Source organism: Myotis nattereri (genome assembly GCF_964212035.1).
Source record: "Myotis nattereri genome assembly, chromosome: 2".
Classification (NCBI taxonomy): Eukaryota; Metazoa; Chordata; class Mammalia; order Chiroptera; family Vespertilionidae; genus Myotis; species Myotis nattereri.
In genome coordinates this window covers 214,104,449-214,119,867 of record NC_138076.1, presented here as the reverse complement: position 1 = coordinate 214,119,867, position 15,419 = coordinate 214,104,449, and the positions used below count along the sequence as shown (strand labels likewise).

Sequence of the window (15,419 nt, the reverse complement as noted above, 5' to 3'; positions counted from 1 at the left end):
TTCACTAGCACGAGCACGTGAGCCCTTTTTCTAAGCTCGGAGTAGGAAAAGCTTCTCGAACTCGGATTCAAAATCCAGAAGCAACAGAACAGGTGTGCCTCGGTTTTTTAAGAGGGCAAATGAAAACTGGAAAAATGATTTATAAGCTATCATAGGCAACGGTTTATTATTATTATTAATATATATTTTATTGATTTTTTACAGAGAGGAAGGGAGAGGGATAGAAAGTTAGAAACATCGATGAGTATGTGCCCACAACCAAGGTACATGCCCTTGACCGGAATCGAACCTGGGGCCCTTGAGTCCACAGGCCGACGCTCTATCCACTGAGCCAAACCGGTTAGGGCAACGGTTTATTATTTTAATACATAAAGAACTTAAAAAAATTAAGACCAACAATCCAATAAAAAATGGATAAAATACATGAACAGAAATGACCCTGAAAAGAAAGAAATGCAGGTGGACCATAAAGATACCAGAATATGCTGACTTTGTGCACAGTAAGAGGAAGGCACCAGCCTCAGCTGTCAGGTGGCAAACGCCGGCTCTGACATACACTGCGGGAGGGGGAGGGGGCCGGGGCCGGGGGCACAGCAGGGCCCATGCTGAGGGCGCCGCCATGGAGCGGTGCCGGGCGCACGCAGCACAGTCCTGAGCTCTGAGCTCTTTGGGCCAGGACTGCAGACAGAAGACGCACCGTGGTCATGCGAAATTATGTTTGCACAGACGACTCGCTGCAGCACAAAGTATATTTTTACAAGTTTTATTGAGATTATAATCCTACCAGAAAACCCACCCTTTTAATTCAGTGGACTTTAGTATATTCACCAAGTTGCGTCGCCGTCACCACTATCAAATTTTAGAACATTTTCATCACCCCAAGAAGAAAGTCCATACCCACCAGCAGACACTCCCTCCCCCGCTCCAGTCCTTGGCAACCACCCATCCACTTCCTGCCTCCAGGGATGTGCCTGATCTGGAGGTTTCCCGCCATCGGAAGCACGCGGCCTCCCGTGTGGCTCCTTTCACTGAGCACAGGGCTCTGAGCTCCCCGGCGGTGGCGGGCGGCAGTGCTCCATTCGCTGTGATGGCTGAATCACTTCCATCGGTACTGTGGATGCACCACATTCATTTATCCACTCACCGGGCGATGGGCATTTGAGCTATTTCAGCCATCTGGATATAATGATGCTACTGTGACCATCCGTGTACATGTTTCTGAGCAGACACGTGCGTTTCAATTTCTTGGCTCTGTACCTGGCAGCAGCAGAGTTACTAGGTTTTTAGGTAACTCCGTAGTGAACGTTTTGAGGAGCTGCCAGACTCTTTCCAAGTGGCTGTCCCATCTCCATCACACCAGCAGCGCGCGGGGCTCCCACGCCCCCTCCTCGGGAACAGCTGCTATGGCTGCCTGTCGGTTTAGCCGTCCTGGGCGTGAAGCGGTATGTCATCGTGGTCCATGTGCACGTCCCTGAAGACTGCTGAATGGTTCCGAGTGCCGGCAGTATTTATAACAACAAGTACCGTGGCCACACCTCACCGTGCGCCAGCCCAGCTGGTCGCTGAACTCCGGTGTGACACGGAAGACTCCACGGAGCTGGGAGAGCGCACGGCGGTCGCACGAGTGCTGCGGACGGAGGCAAAATAAACAGATCTTGGATTCCAACACACAACACAGGGGCTTCCCAGAGCGCAGAGAAGAGAACGATGTGGAAGAAATACGGATGGAGGCTGGCCTCTGTGAATGTACCTGTTTGTACAATTCTCGCTTTGGAATCCTGTGTATGGTTTATATCATTTTAAAAATTAAATTCATAGTTATAAAAACAAATTAACCTGATGACATATAAAAGCAAGAAAACTTACTTCACAGAATTAGATCGGTATTGTACCGATGAGTGAGATGCGCCCTGAGCTCACAGAGAACCCACAGAAACCTTCCACGCACTCGCCCTGAGCAGGATGCAGTGGCTCTGCTGTTTGGACTATTATTTCTATACTAGAGGCCCGGTGCACAGAAATTTGTGCACTCGGGGGAGGGGGGGTCCCTCAGCCCGGCCTGTGCCCTCTCGCAGTCTGGGACCCCTCGGGGGATGTCCACCTGCTGGCTTAGGCCTGCTCCCCGGGTGATCAGGCCTAAGATGGAAGTCAGACATCCCTCTGGCAACCCAGGAGGCCTCGGGGGATGTCCACTTGCCAGCAGGGAGCAGGCCTAAGCTGCAGTCGGAGATCCTTAGCGCTGCTGAGGAGGCAGGAGAGGCTCCCGCCACCACTGCTGTGCTGGCAGCCGTCAGCCTGGCTTGTGGCTGAGCAGAGCTCCAGCGTCTGCCCCCTGGTGGTCAGTGTCATAGTGACCAGTCATTCCCAGTCATTCTGCTGTTAGGGTCAATTTGCATATTACCCTTTTATTATATAGGATTCAGGCTAAAGCAATGGGCAATTAATCATTAGGAACCAAGACTTTCAGCAGAAAAACGTTAATTTTACATTTCAATTGGAAATGGTGAGCATGCATTCATGACAGATTTTTCTTTTTCTAAAAGTATTTGCTCCCTCTGAAAAGGCCCAGAAGCCGGGGCAAGCAGCAGGGCGGTCGCTCCGCACCAGCCGCGCTGTCACAGAGCCCACGTCCCGGAGGCCAGCTCTCCAGGCCTGTGCGCGACTGGCCAGGCGTGACCGCTTCCTGTCGCTCCTCGAGCCCCGAGGCGGCGGGGACGAAGGTCTGACCAGGCACTGCCGGTGCTCGGCGATGGGCAGACCGGAAGTGAGCCTCAGAGCGAGTGTGACGCAGAGCAAGTCATGGACCCCTAAGACTTAGTTTTCTCATCTGCACAATGGAGATGACAGGGCCCAATTCCAAGGGTGACTGCGAATGGACGGGGTGACTGCGTACGCTGGCTCACAGGGACTTGTCATGGTGGCGAGGGAGTGACGGCGACAGTCGGCAATGGCCTGCTGCTCGCTGCAGGAAATCCAGGGGCCACAGCAAGGAGGGAGCGGTGGCTCCCGGAAGCCGAGAAGACCAGGGAGACGGGCCCACTGCCCAGGACACAACCCTACTCGGAATTAGGCACAACTGTACATTCATTTTTAAAAACCAGGTTTCTTGGGGGGGGGGGGGGTAAGGATTCAGGCCCTTTACTCAATGCAAGAGAAACATCTCCTTTTCCTGGGGAGAGAATCCTCAGGTATGCTAAACGGGTAAGATGTTCTTTGAAGGAAGTAAAATCACTGCTGAAAACTGAAGCTTCCGTAAGCAGTCAGTGATGGTTACCCCAGTCGTGGCGGAACTGGGGTATGCTTCCCTAGTTAAAGGTTTGTCATTCACACCAATGAATTAGGAAATGATACAAAGTAAATTCTTATATAAATTCATTTAATGTTATAACGTAAGTGACCCATGACAAGCAGGTCACTGAAGAATGACACAGGGCAGCCTTAGCTGGTTTGCTCAGTGGATAGTGTCGGCCTGCAGACTGAAGGGTCCTGGGTTGGATTCTGGTCAAGGGCACATGCCCGGGTTGCGGGCTCAGTCCCCAGTGGGGGGGCGTGCAAGAGGCAGCCAATCAATGATTCTCTCTCATCACTGCTGTTTCTATCTCCCTCTCCCTTCCTCTCTGAAATTAAAAAAAAAAAAAATGGCACAGGGCAAGGTCACGAGGAGAGGAGGACAGAGTGGAACACCTCGGGAGTGATGGGCAGCATGTGCTTACTGAGCTCAAGTTCACTGCCGGGTGCGGCGCTCATGTCAGGGGCAGGGGCGAACAATTAGGGAATTAACAAGTTTTCTTCTGTTCGCACTTCATAAAACAAGCTGTTTTTTCACCCCGGGTGTTGGGAACCGATGCCAGGCCCCCAAGAGATGAGTCATGGCTGCAGCTCACATCAAGGAGCCGAGCTCAGTCGAGGCCTCCCCAGTGAGCGCATCTCAACAGGACAGCCCACCCGCTTAAACAAACCGACGTTTCGCCCCTGGAAACGACGTGTCAGCAGGACAGCTAACTGGTGTGTAGCCGTTCTCTGCCACCTCAGCCAGTGACCCCAGAGAACGCACCTGCGAAGGCGCAGCCCGCCCCAAGCTCCTGCGGGAAGTGTGGGCTGAGAGAACAGCCTGTTATTCGGGCTGCTCTCCCACTGAATAGGAAAGCAAAGTAAACGCAGACCAGAGAGAGGCGCACGTCACCGCAGGCCCGGACCCCGCGCACAGGGACGGCGCCCAGCCTCCGTTGGTCACATCTGAACCCAGCGCCTCAACCGCGCCAGACGCAGCGTCCCAGCCCTCGTGCTGACATGGACGCACGGAGGCGTGGCAGGGCAAGGCCTCTCTCGAGGACGTGGCGTCCTCAGACATGCCGGCACTGGGTGCTGCCAGACCCTCTTGGGGCATCACCCCAACTATCTGCACCTGCCCGATGACTCCCGATGTGGAGCCTGTTTTCAGGGCGTGCGCCCCCCCCTCCCCCCCCTTTAAAGGGCTCTCCGAGTACTCAGCCCACAGTTACTCTTACTGAGCGCCTTCCTCATTAACAGGACACGAGTCCTTGGCAAACACGCGTATAGTGAATCCTGTCCCCCACTGTGGGCCTTTCCTTCGCATTTTCTCAAAGACGCTAACTTTTCCATTTAGACGAAGCACAATTTTCCCATTTTTACCACGATCAGTGCTCGGTGCAGCCGGTGGGTGCCGAGAGCGGGCATTCTTGCCTCCTCACTGATGCTGGGGAAGTGCCTTCCTGCTCTTCACTTGCTGCAAATTTGTATTATGAATGTTAAATTTTGTCAAATGCTTTCCCTCTACTTACTGAGATAATCCTATCTCCTTCCCCTTTTATTCCATTAATATGTGGTCATTGGTGTTTGATTTTTGTAACGTTGACTCAGTGCCTGGATGAGATAAACTATCATTGTTTTTTTGTTTTGTTTTAAATATATTTTATTGATTTTTCACAGAGAGGAAGGGAGAGAGATAGAGAGTTAGAAACATCGATGAGAGAGAAACATCGATCAGCTGCCTCCTGCACATCCCCCACTGGGGATGTGCCCGCAACCCTGGCACATGCCCTTGACCAGAATCGAACCCGGGACCCTTCAGTCCGCAGGCCGACGCTCCATCCACTGAGCCAAACCGGTTTTGGCTAAACTATCATTGTTAGCAACGCACTTCCTTTCATATAGTACACAAATCTGTTAATATTTTGAAAAAATGTTTTTGTTCATGATTCTGTTAATGTTTGATTCTGTAGCTTGTTTTTTCCTATAAGGCTTTGTCTGGAATATATACAGACAAAGGCACTGTTAGCTTCATAAAATGGGTTGGAAAGTATTCCCTCCTCCTTTATTTCTTAGAGAGAAAGACTGGGTTTTCCTTCTCAGGTGATTCAGAAACTCACCACTGAAACAATGTGTGCCTGGAGATTTGGTTGTGGGGGAAGTTTTTAATTACAAATTCATTTTCTAAAATGTAGGCTGTGGAGCTTTTCTATTTACTCTTGATTTGGTGCCAACGAGGTTACGTGAGGACTGACTGGAGACTACTCCATACACCATGCCCAGACTGACAGCTGGGCACTCCACTGGGCACTTGGGCATCTGCCATCCTCATGCATTTCATTCTACACACATTATAAACCTAAAAATATGTTTCTGTTATAATTGCATCAAAGAGCCAGTTATATTTTAAACAACTAAAAAGTGAGGGGGAAGGCATTTTATTTTTACCCACATATTTGATTTCTTCGTTTGAATTGGGTTCACCCTGCTTGTCCTTCCATGTTTATTACAGCCAGTTCTGCTGACAAATTCCTTTACCTGTGACGGTCTGGGAATCTCTATTCTGCCCTCATTCTTTTTGAAAGATAGTTTGGCAGTCTGGCTCTAGAATGACGGTTGTCTTCTATCACCTTAAAGGTCGCACTTCATTGATTCCTGTTTTGCATTGTTTCTGAAGAGAAACCTGCTATGGCTCTTATCTTCGTTCTTCTCTAGACTGACAGGCAAAAGTCAGTGAACTGGAGAGTAGCAACACAACTGGAAAAATTCACCCAAACTCGAAGCTTAAAGTTCTTTGTAAATATTAGAATTTTAAAAATTCTGTAAAGACTGATGAAGGAAAACAGACATAGGTTTTAAAAGAATAGAATAAAAAGAGAAAAATAAGTATAGAAACATAGATAAAATATCATAAACTTTATTAAAAAAACTGAAAATCTAAATGGAAGTTATTTCTAAGAAAAATAAAAGATGTCAAAATTGACACAATGACTTAAAAGTCTGAATAGAATGATCATTTAAGCATTTAAATTTAAATAATTTAAAAATATGAACACGACCAAAGATTCTCTAACAAAAACAGAGCCAAACTGCTCTCCAAGTGGGTACACCAACTTTTTAAGGACCAGATTGTCCATCATGCATGTAAGCTGTCCAAAACAGAAAAAGAGCAAGTTTCCCAACCCCCATTAGACATTTCCTATGACGTGTGGCTCCTAACCCAGGACAAGGCAGATCAGCAAGAAAACGACAGGCTCATTACATTCATAAGCCCTAGAGACACGAGACCACTACATGCTGCAAAAGCCATCACGGTCTCAAAGTAGGTCAGAAAGCCTACAATGTCATTATCCTCATTAACGGACTGATAATGACCTCGATGTCACGGGAAAAGGTCTGATGTGTAGCACCTCTTTGTGATTTGATGTGGGGAAGCACGGGACTCGGTTGGAAAGTTTGTAAGGAGGAACTCCGAAAGGTCAGGGGCCTCTAGGGGGAGCCGGCCGAAGGCGAGCACCCCTGCCTTGACTTTTCCAATCAAGTCTGAGCCCCCAGTGTCTACTGGAATCGTTATGCTTAGTCTTCAGACGTCCTTGCTTAAAGGACACTGCAAACGCAGGTGTCTTCTCAAGGATGCTTGCCCTGCTGATAGCATCTAGAAGTTCATTTTAGTTCAAGCTGTTGTTACAATGAAAGCCTGAGGAGGAAGGAGAATGGAGCTGTTTGGTTTCTCAAGCCAGGCAGCCCCTTAGCCTCTCTTTCACAGAAACGTGTCAGAGTCATCCTGGCAATTTAATTCTCAGAGAACTGTTTTCGTGAACAAGGCTGTGTGCCAGAGACCTGGAGTAAATACCACACCTCGGAGAAGAGGCAGGTGGCTCCCCAGAGCACAGCAGACCCAGGGAGAGGCTTGTTTCCTAACTGGTGGGGTCAGGCTTCGGGAGGGAGGGTCAGTTCTTACACCAACCCGTGCCCTGCTACCGACTTTAACCTTAGGAAGTGAGGCACATCAGCGACTTGGTCCTGGGGCTCCTGAACCCCAACAGGCTGCAGCGGTTCCCAGGACCCGGTGAGCAGGCCAAGCCCCCCAGTTGGGATTGAGCAGAATGAAGGTCGCGAGAGCGGTTTCTTTGCATTTTAGCTCACACGGGCGGAGCATTTGACTTTAATTTAAAATGAAATGTCATCTTTGGATTTTAGTATTTCCCTGGGAATTTCATTAATGAGATAGAATTAATATTCAAATATAGGGTATCTCTTGTGGGCATTTTATTACTACAGTGAATTCAGACCTTTTGCTGCAGTATCTTAATGTGGAATGAATTTCTGCCTTGAAGTCAAAGTGATCTGGGGGTTAATTTGATTCATGTATTTGTCTGACCCACTTAAGAGTCCCCTGGGGGCACAGTCTTGCCTCCCTGCAGTGGCCCAGGAGAAAGGAAGGCGTGACCAGCACAGGGGCGGGGCCTCCTAAGGTGGGAGATGTCCCGAGGACCGAGCCCCTCTCCGCTGCCCAGTGCACAGACCACAACCCAACAAGAAAGGACGCGGAGGCAGAAGCCACTCCCCGCCCGTCATGCTGTGGATGGAGCTGAGGAACGCACTGCTCCTTGGCTTTCACCGTAATGCCTCAGTCCCAGCTCATGGATCTTGGGGTGATGGTCCAGGCACACACACATGCATGTATGTATTGTAAAAGCTCCTTAGGTGATCCAGCAGGGGAGAAGATAGCCTTGAAGTCAGGAAAATAACTTGGATTTTTTCCTAAGTGTAAAATGAGCCTAAAGATTTTATGAAGGTAAATGAAATAATCAGTCTGGATTTTTTTTTTTAAATATATATTTTATTGATTTTTTACAGAGAGGAAAGGAGAGAGATAGAGAGTTAGAAACATCGATGAGAGAGAAACATCGATCAGCTGCCTCCTGCACATCTCCTACTGGGGATGTGCCCGCAACCAAGGTACATGCCCTTGACCGGAATCGAACCTGGGACCTTTCAGTCCGCAGGCCGACGCTCTATCCACTGAGCCAAACCGGTTTCGGCGAGTCTGGATTTTTAAGATGCCCTGACTATCCAGTAAAGTGTGGCTGGAGGAAGGGGTGTGGCAAGGAGGCAGCACGGTCAGAGCCCAGTGGTGACACAGGCCAGGCCACGCTGGTGGCTGTGGGGACAGAGGAAGCAGGCCGACGTGAGATGCAGCTAAGGTACATCAGAAGGAACTGCTTTCTACAATGGTGGCGGTAAGAGAAGAGGGGACATGGACATTCAGTCATGCTGGATGTGGTGGCCTCACCTACTGACGCAGAAGCAAAAGGCGGGGTGGAGCTGGAGGGCTCAAGAGCACGGCTGTGGACCTGTGAGGGGTGACGCGTGGAGACCTCCAGGTGGACGCCAGCAGCTGTCTTCTGTGTTTCACTCCAGGGAATGGGAGCAGTCCTCTGTCCCTGGGCTTGAGAGCTACTTTCGAAGTCACCTGCACACAGGGGTCTCCCCAGCCCAGGAATGAGGTCTCCCAGGGGTGGGCGGAGACAGCAGGCTCAGGACAACCCTGAGGCACTGGAGCACTCAAAGGTCTGCGGAGAGAATCCTGGGCTCCTGGCAGCTTCCGATAACCGTGGCATCATCCCCATGTTAGTCAAAAGGTGAAACAGGTGCAGGTTGCCACGGGCTGGCAGCGCCACCCGGTCCCTGAGTAAATCAGGGGAGTCTCTCCTGAGCACGTAATCGGAGTCCCAGTGGGCGGGGAGCCGCGCTCGTGTCTGTGCAGAGCCCAGTGTCTGGCCGCCTACCTCAGCTACGGCCCGAGCGTGGGCCCCAGCGGGAGGTGGGGTTTGGGGGGTGGTGGTCGTGGAGCAAGCACTTGGGCGCCCCTGGCCAAGGTGAACCTGAACACCTTCACCGCGGGAAGCTCCTCGGGAAGCCTGCCCTCCCTTCTGAACAGTGGCCTGCAGGGCGCCATAAAGGCTCCTTAAAATACCACTGCGCCGCCCACTCGCCCACTCACGTGTGGTCCTGGCGCAGCCGCTTTCTGCAGCTCAGCTCCCGCGCCCGGAGCTGCTGAAAGCTTTGTCTGGGCTCAGCCTCCCATCAGAACTTACTGCAAACATCTTTCACACCCGCCTCACTGAGCTGTGAATACTCTCGCCTCCCCAAAACAGAAAGGAAGTTGAAACTTGCGTTGTTCATCTTTTATAAGAAAAATAAAACTCACTTGTGCTTAAAAAAAAAAAAGAAAAAAGGTTGGGTAATCCAACACTAGATACCACCGACGAGTGTAAGCGCTCATTCCCAATAGATTTGTGAGCAACATGGATATTCCCTTTTTACCTGGAAGGAGCTCATTGATAAAGAAAACCTTTTCAGTTAACAGTTACACTGATCGCCCTGGCCTGAGGCTCAGTCGGTGGGAGCCCGTAAATCAGAAGGGGGCGGGCACAATTCCCACTCAGGGTGCGTGCGGGAGGCAACTGATGGATGTTGCTCTGACACTGATGTTTCTCTCTCTCTCTAAAAATCAACAGCAAATCATATCCTCAGGTGAGGACTTTTAAAAAATTTAAAAGTTACGGTGATCATCGGGTTATTTGTCCTGGCATCATTTTTCAGGGTAACTTCTTTTAGACGCTTATATCTAAACCAAATTATACTGTGGGCTGTGAAATATGCCAATTTCTTACCTTGTTCTGCTACAAATAGATAGCAATAACACACATACACATACAAACACACCCAACTAAGCTGAATAAGAAATGTTTTTATTGTAACTGACTCATTCTGTCCCAGCCCAGGCCACAAGAAGAGCAAGGACGACTGGGATAGCAAGTTCAACTTCAGGAAGACTGACAGTGCTCCCACGAAGGCCTACTGCGTGCCAGGGTAAAGGGTGCTGGTCTTGGGGACTGGAGAGAAAGCGAAGCACCAGTGGACTCACTGTTTCCCGAGCCCTCTGCCCCTCTAAGTTCGAGGGCTGAGGGGCAGGCAGCAGGGCAGAACAGACGGAGGTCAGCTACGGGGCCAATGGTAATTAGAGTTCGTTTCACTAGGATCCCGGGCCTGAAGCCTCACCGCAGCCCAGGCTGGGGGCGCCCTAGGATCTGACCCTTTCTTTTGAGGCCAAGCCCCCGCCCCCTTGAAATAGGGACAGCTCTATCCAAGCACACCTGTCTTTCTCCTCGAACCCGAATATATTATACACATGCATGTTTTAAAAATATGGTGTCATTATCAAATGCACACTATCTCACATCTTTCCGTATAATAAAAATTCTTTGAAAAAGTGGGTTTTTTAAATGGTAGATACGCTTCTATTCCAATCCACGGTGATTTATTTAACCTCAGGACATTTGAATCACTTCTAAATTTCAGCCAACACTATAATGAAAATCCTTACCAAAATGTTTTCACTCTATCACTGATGATTTACTTTGGGGAAATTCCCAAAAGAACTACCAGATGAAAACTGTTAACATATTTGATACACATGCCAAACTGCCCCCAAAGGACTCTTCCAACTTTTTCCACCCTCAGAACTGCCACTTGCTTTTCTCCTACCGGCCAGCGCCCGCTCTTTAATAAATAACAAATGTAGTTTGGGGCTTGCTCCGCCTTTTCCTAGCGGAAGTGGGGCACTTCCCACCTGCCCAAGGCTGCAGTGAAGGCTCTGGGATCAGGCGTTAGTGTAAAGCTTGCTGACCAGCTACCACATACGCCGAGCTGCTCTCGGAGCACGAGCTGCAACCTGAACGAGGACGAACCAGCCGTCCTGCTCTCCCAGGTGGACAAGTGCGCAGGCAGGGAAGCCGACAACCTGCAGGACAAGCCTTCGCCCAGGTTCCCAGACGACAGACTCCGCAGAACCTCGTGTCACTGCAGGGACCCAGTGAGCCAAGAACAGCCCAGACTTGTTCGGAGCCGCGTCCCTCGGTCACCTTTCCTTCCAGGCCACTGCGCGCGGGCGCTGGGAAAGCCAGCAGGGGGAGGAGGAGCCCGGAGCAGCCGGGACGCGGGGACACGCAGGAGAGGACTGCGAGAAGCGTGTCATTTCCTCAGTGAATCGGAGGCGTCGTGGATTGGAACTGTGCGCGGAAAAGGAAGGGGCTTTTCCAGAACAACAGGGCCCAGGCTGCTGAGGTCCCCACAGGACAGGGGCAGTGTGATCAATACAAATGCTTTTAATTCAACCACATATGCCAGGAAGATGAACCACCCATTTTTCTGGAGCATCTGCATCTGAATTCGGTGCAATTTCATCATGAATTCTTCACCCAGCCGATAAGATCTGTTTAAATGAGTGAAGCGAGATGGTTTTAAAGAAAATTGGTATATTCTGCTCTCCAGACGGAAAAAAGAGATGTGTGCCCATGTGAGGAGGAAATGCCTCCCACGTGGTGGGGAGTGGACGCTGCGGCATCACCCACGCCACACACACACCTGCTCCCACAGGCCCGCGCAGCCAGGGCCGAGGCTGGCCACACAGGTGTTCTCCCCGAGCTGGAATGTGAAACATCTCCAGGAGTTGTCCAAGGGGAGGCTCAGAGGCGGCCGAGCGTGTCCCTCCTGTCAGGGCTGCCACACCCTGCGAAGCCCTGCCCTGGCTCCCACCCTCAGCGGCTTCAGCGGCTGCAGAGCCAGGGCGGCAGGAAGCCCAGCGCAGGGCCGGCTCTGCCTCCTCAGCCATGTGGACGCAGACGAGCCTCCGGGCCTCTCAGCCACAACGGGCAGGAAGCCGGGGCACAGCAGAGGGTGCCCTGCGGTGGGTGCCCTCCGAGAGGACACGCCTGCACCAATCTGGCCTCTAGCAAGTGCTCAATAAAATGGCTGGTGTTAACACCGCCCTTTACTTATCCTTCCTGTGGCATTCTTTGTAAAAACTTTAAACTCGCTGAACCATAAGAAAAAAGTAAGATCACAGACTTCCTTTCCCACTGCTGTCGTTTCTATAAGACAGTTTAAGCAAAATGTGAAAATCGGACCAGTGACTTAAGGAGCTAGGTGAGAGGCCGCCGTTTTTAAGAAGAGGGGAAATACGGGTCCGAAAGTGCATGAATCGCGAATGCACTCGCATGCGGTGATTAAAGCCTCCCTGAGTCCCACAAGGCCTGGCACGGATGCAGGAACCCCAGAACCCCGGTCCGCAGGGAAAACGAAGCCGCTCTGAAAGCTGTGTCGGCACGTCTGCGCCCACACGCAGAGCTCCGTGCAGACAGAATAACCCACCGGCCAGTTCACAAAACACGCGTCCACCGGCTGCTTGGGGTGCTATTCCCACCCCAATGCATCACCCTCAATGTCACGGTCCGGTGCCTGAGCAAACAGAGCGCTGTCCGGAACACACCCAGTGTTCAATGTTTAACCCGTGGCAGCGCCTCGGCTGCCCGCTGGGTTCCGAGGAGCCGGTGCCGCTGACGCACAGCCCCGGAGCCCAGCCGCTGCCACGGTGTTAGACAGACCTGCCCAGCGTGCGTGCGCCCGGCGGGGCACCACACGGCCCGGGAAGGAGCATCTCAAACCTGGGAGACAGCCGGAGAGGAAGGCCAGGCCTCCACGTGGCGCTGCTCTGAGGGCCACAGGTGATCCGGGGGGCGGGGTCCCAACAGCCCATCCTTCTGTCCCCAGCCTGCCATCTAGGAACTGACTGCCCGGCTGCCAGCCTGTCGCAGCCCCACTGTCCCCACTGTCCGGGTGCAGGTCACTAGGAGGGGACCGTTTCTGAGTAGACGCATTCCAGAAACGCACCCTGCTGTCAGAACGTCACCTCTGCTGGAGAATGGGAAACGGACAAGAGGAAGGAAACACACTTGTATGCCAACATGTTACACACATGTTGGGTGCTCAGAACAGCTTTGCAAGGTAGGAAGGGGCGTTCTGACCCGACAGATGAAGATGAGGCCTGGAAGGGTCCTGCAACTCGGCAGAGAGCGAGGGAGCGGGAGAGCCCAGGTCCGTCCGGTTTAAAAGCTCACACCTCAAAGCTCGCACCACACCAGGGCAGGAGGGTGTTTCTGGTCTTCAGGAAAGAGACAACGGCTGAAGTAGCATGACATGAGCAGGAAGCCTCAGAGTGTGCAGCTGAGAGTACCCGGCCGTGAAGGGGAGCCGAGAGCCCGAGCAGCCAGAGGCCCCGGCGGTCACAGGAGGCAGGTGGCCTCCAGCGACTGACTCATTTCACAGAAGCTGCAGGAAGCGGCCGGAGGCAGTCTTCCCGGGACTGATGGGTGTCAGACACATTCGCTGCTCACACAAAACCAGGGGGATATGGAGAGGTGAGGTCGCAGAGAGCGGGTGGGGGGGGGGGGGAACGGGACGGGGACGGCGGGACGTGATGCGCCCCGGGAATAGTGAGAGGAGCACGCCGGACCCGGCTGAGCGGGGAGCGCCCGTTCTGTCCTGAAGGCAACAGGAAGGCCTTCCGCAGACACCGAGTTCCAGAGCACACGCACTTGATTTAGAAGTTAGTTACCAAGCAAAGTGCACAACCTGCGGGTGCAACGGAGAGAAGTTTATACGCAGGCAGCCCAGCACCCAGGGCTCCCGCGGCCCCACCAGCCACACGCCCCCTGGTGAGCAGCACTCTCGCCTCCATTAGCTCAGGGCGCTCCTGGCTCTTCTGCAATCTGGGAAGGGGAGCCACACAGGCCCCGGGGCCCGGTTCCCTTCAGAGACGCCGCTGCCCCACAGCACCGTCCTCTCATCCTGCCCTCCCCCCGCAGCGACACACTGCGGCCACTCAGCCATCCTAGTAACACACTATCCAGCTGCCTGCTGGTATGAATAAGGCTGCTATGAGCGTCCATGTACACGACTTTTGGTGAATATAAGTACTAATTTCTGGTATATACCCAGGTAATTGCTGGTTTAGGAAAGTAAGATATGTAACAAAAGATTACCTTCTCATGCTGTTATTGAAATGCTGGCTGATGTGACCTGGGCTAAGCAAAGGCAAGCGGTCTTAGTGATGACGAATAAAGGCTGAAAACAAGACCCTTTCCAGCAGGAAGAATGGGCCAACAGGACCAGAAACGTTTCCCGAGAGGTGAGCCACTTACCCCGGAAACGACCCGTCTGGACCCTCCTGCATCTGCACGTCTATTTTTTGTCAAATTTGGGACCCTGTATCTTTGAACACTTTTCTGGCCGCATCCTCTTTCCTGTCTCCTCTGGGAGCCTGATGACAGTCAGACCACCTATCCGAGCCCTACTGTCCGGGGCCCTGCCAATCTCCCCATTGTGCTGCGCCAGCATGGCCGTGGGTGAGCCTGAGGGGGTGGTGGTGAAGGATTAAAGAAGAGAATGAAGCTGGGCCGGGTGGGACACTGCCCTCTGATTAGAGAGACAGCGCCATGGCCTGCAAGCTGAGTCTTTATTTTATAGCAGATTCCACAGGCAAAGTGAGGGCGTGGTCAAGATGTTCACAATGTTCTCTCGGGGTTCGAGTCTCCTCAATTACATGCGCCTGAACTCTATCCAGCCCACATCACTCAGCCTCGTGGGACCACAGGTTCGGACCATACGGTCAAGCTTACAACTGTAGCCTTTGGCTATAACTGTGCGGGGACTTGCACGTGGCTTTGCCACGAGAGGATCGTGCCTTCTCGTTAGTCCGAGGCTTGAACCTGTCCAAACGCGGTAGCCACTCTCCACACCCCACCTGCCTGCTTTCTGTCGTGGAGGCTGGATACTTCTTACTGCGCCCCACGCTCACCGCCTCCTTCCTCTGTCCTCTCCACTGGGCTGCAGAGCCTGTGGACAGACTGTAAATGTTAACTCGGTTACTACATTGTTCAGCCCTAAAACTTCCATTTGGCTTTTCTTTCCATCTTCTATTTCTCTGCTGAGAGCTCCTATTTGTTCCAAGTTTCCTCGCTGCTCACTGAAACAGTTCTGTGAGAGCTGCTTGGACCCTGTCCGGCGGCCCCGCATCTGTGCCGTCCAGGTGCCGGCATCTGCTGACTGCCTTCATCATTCGAGTGGAGACCTCCCAGGTTCTTGGTCTGACACATGATTTCTAGTTGGACCCCACATTCTGGGTGTAATGGCAGGAGACTGGATCTTGTGAATCTCCTGCCTTGGCCAGCGTGGGGAAGCAGCCTGTTACTGCCACGCGGGGTGGAGGTCCAGGCCCTCCACCAGCCGCCTCTGACCCCCGA

At 52.2% G+C, this 15,419-nt stretch overlaps 1 protein-coding gene across 1 annotated transcript in view; it reads right to left on the bottom strand.

Annotated features, from left to right (window-relative positions):
* Window positions 1–15,419, bottom strand: part of ATXN10 (ataxin 10) — a 126,012-nt gene that overhangs the window by 25,494 nt on the left and 85,099 nt on the right. The gene's annotated exons all lie outside the window — the stretch shown is intronic.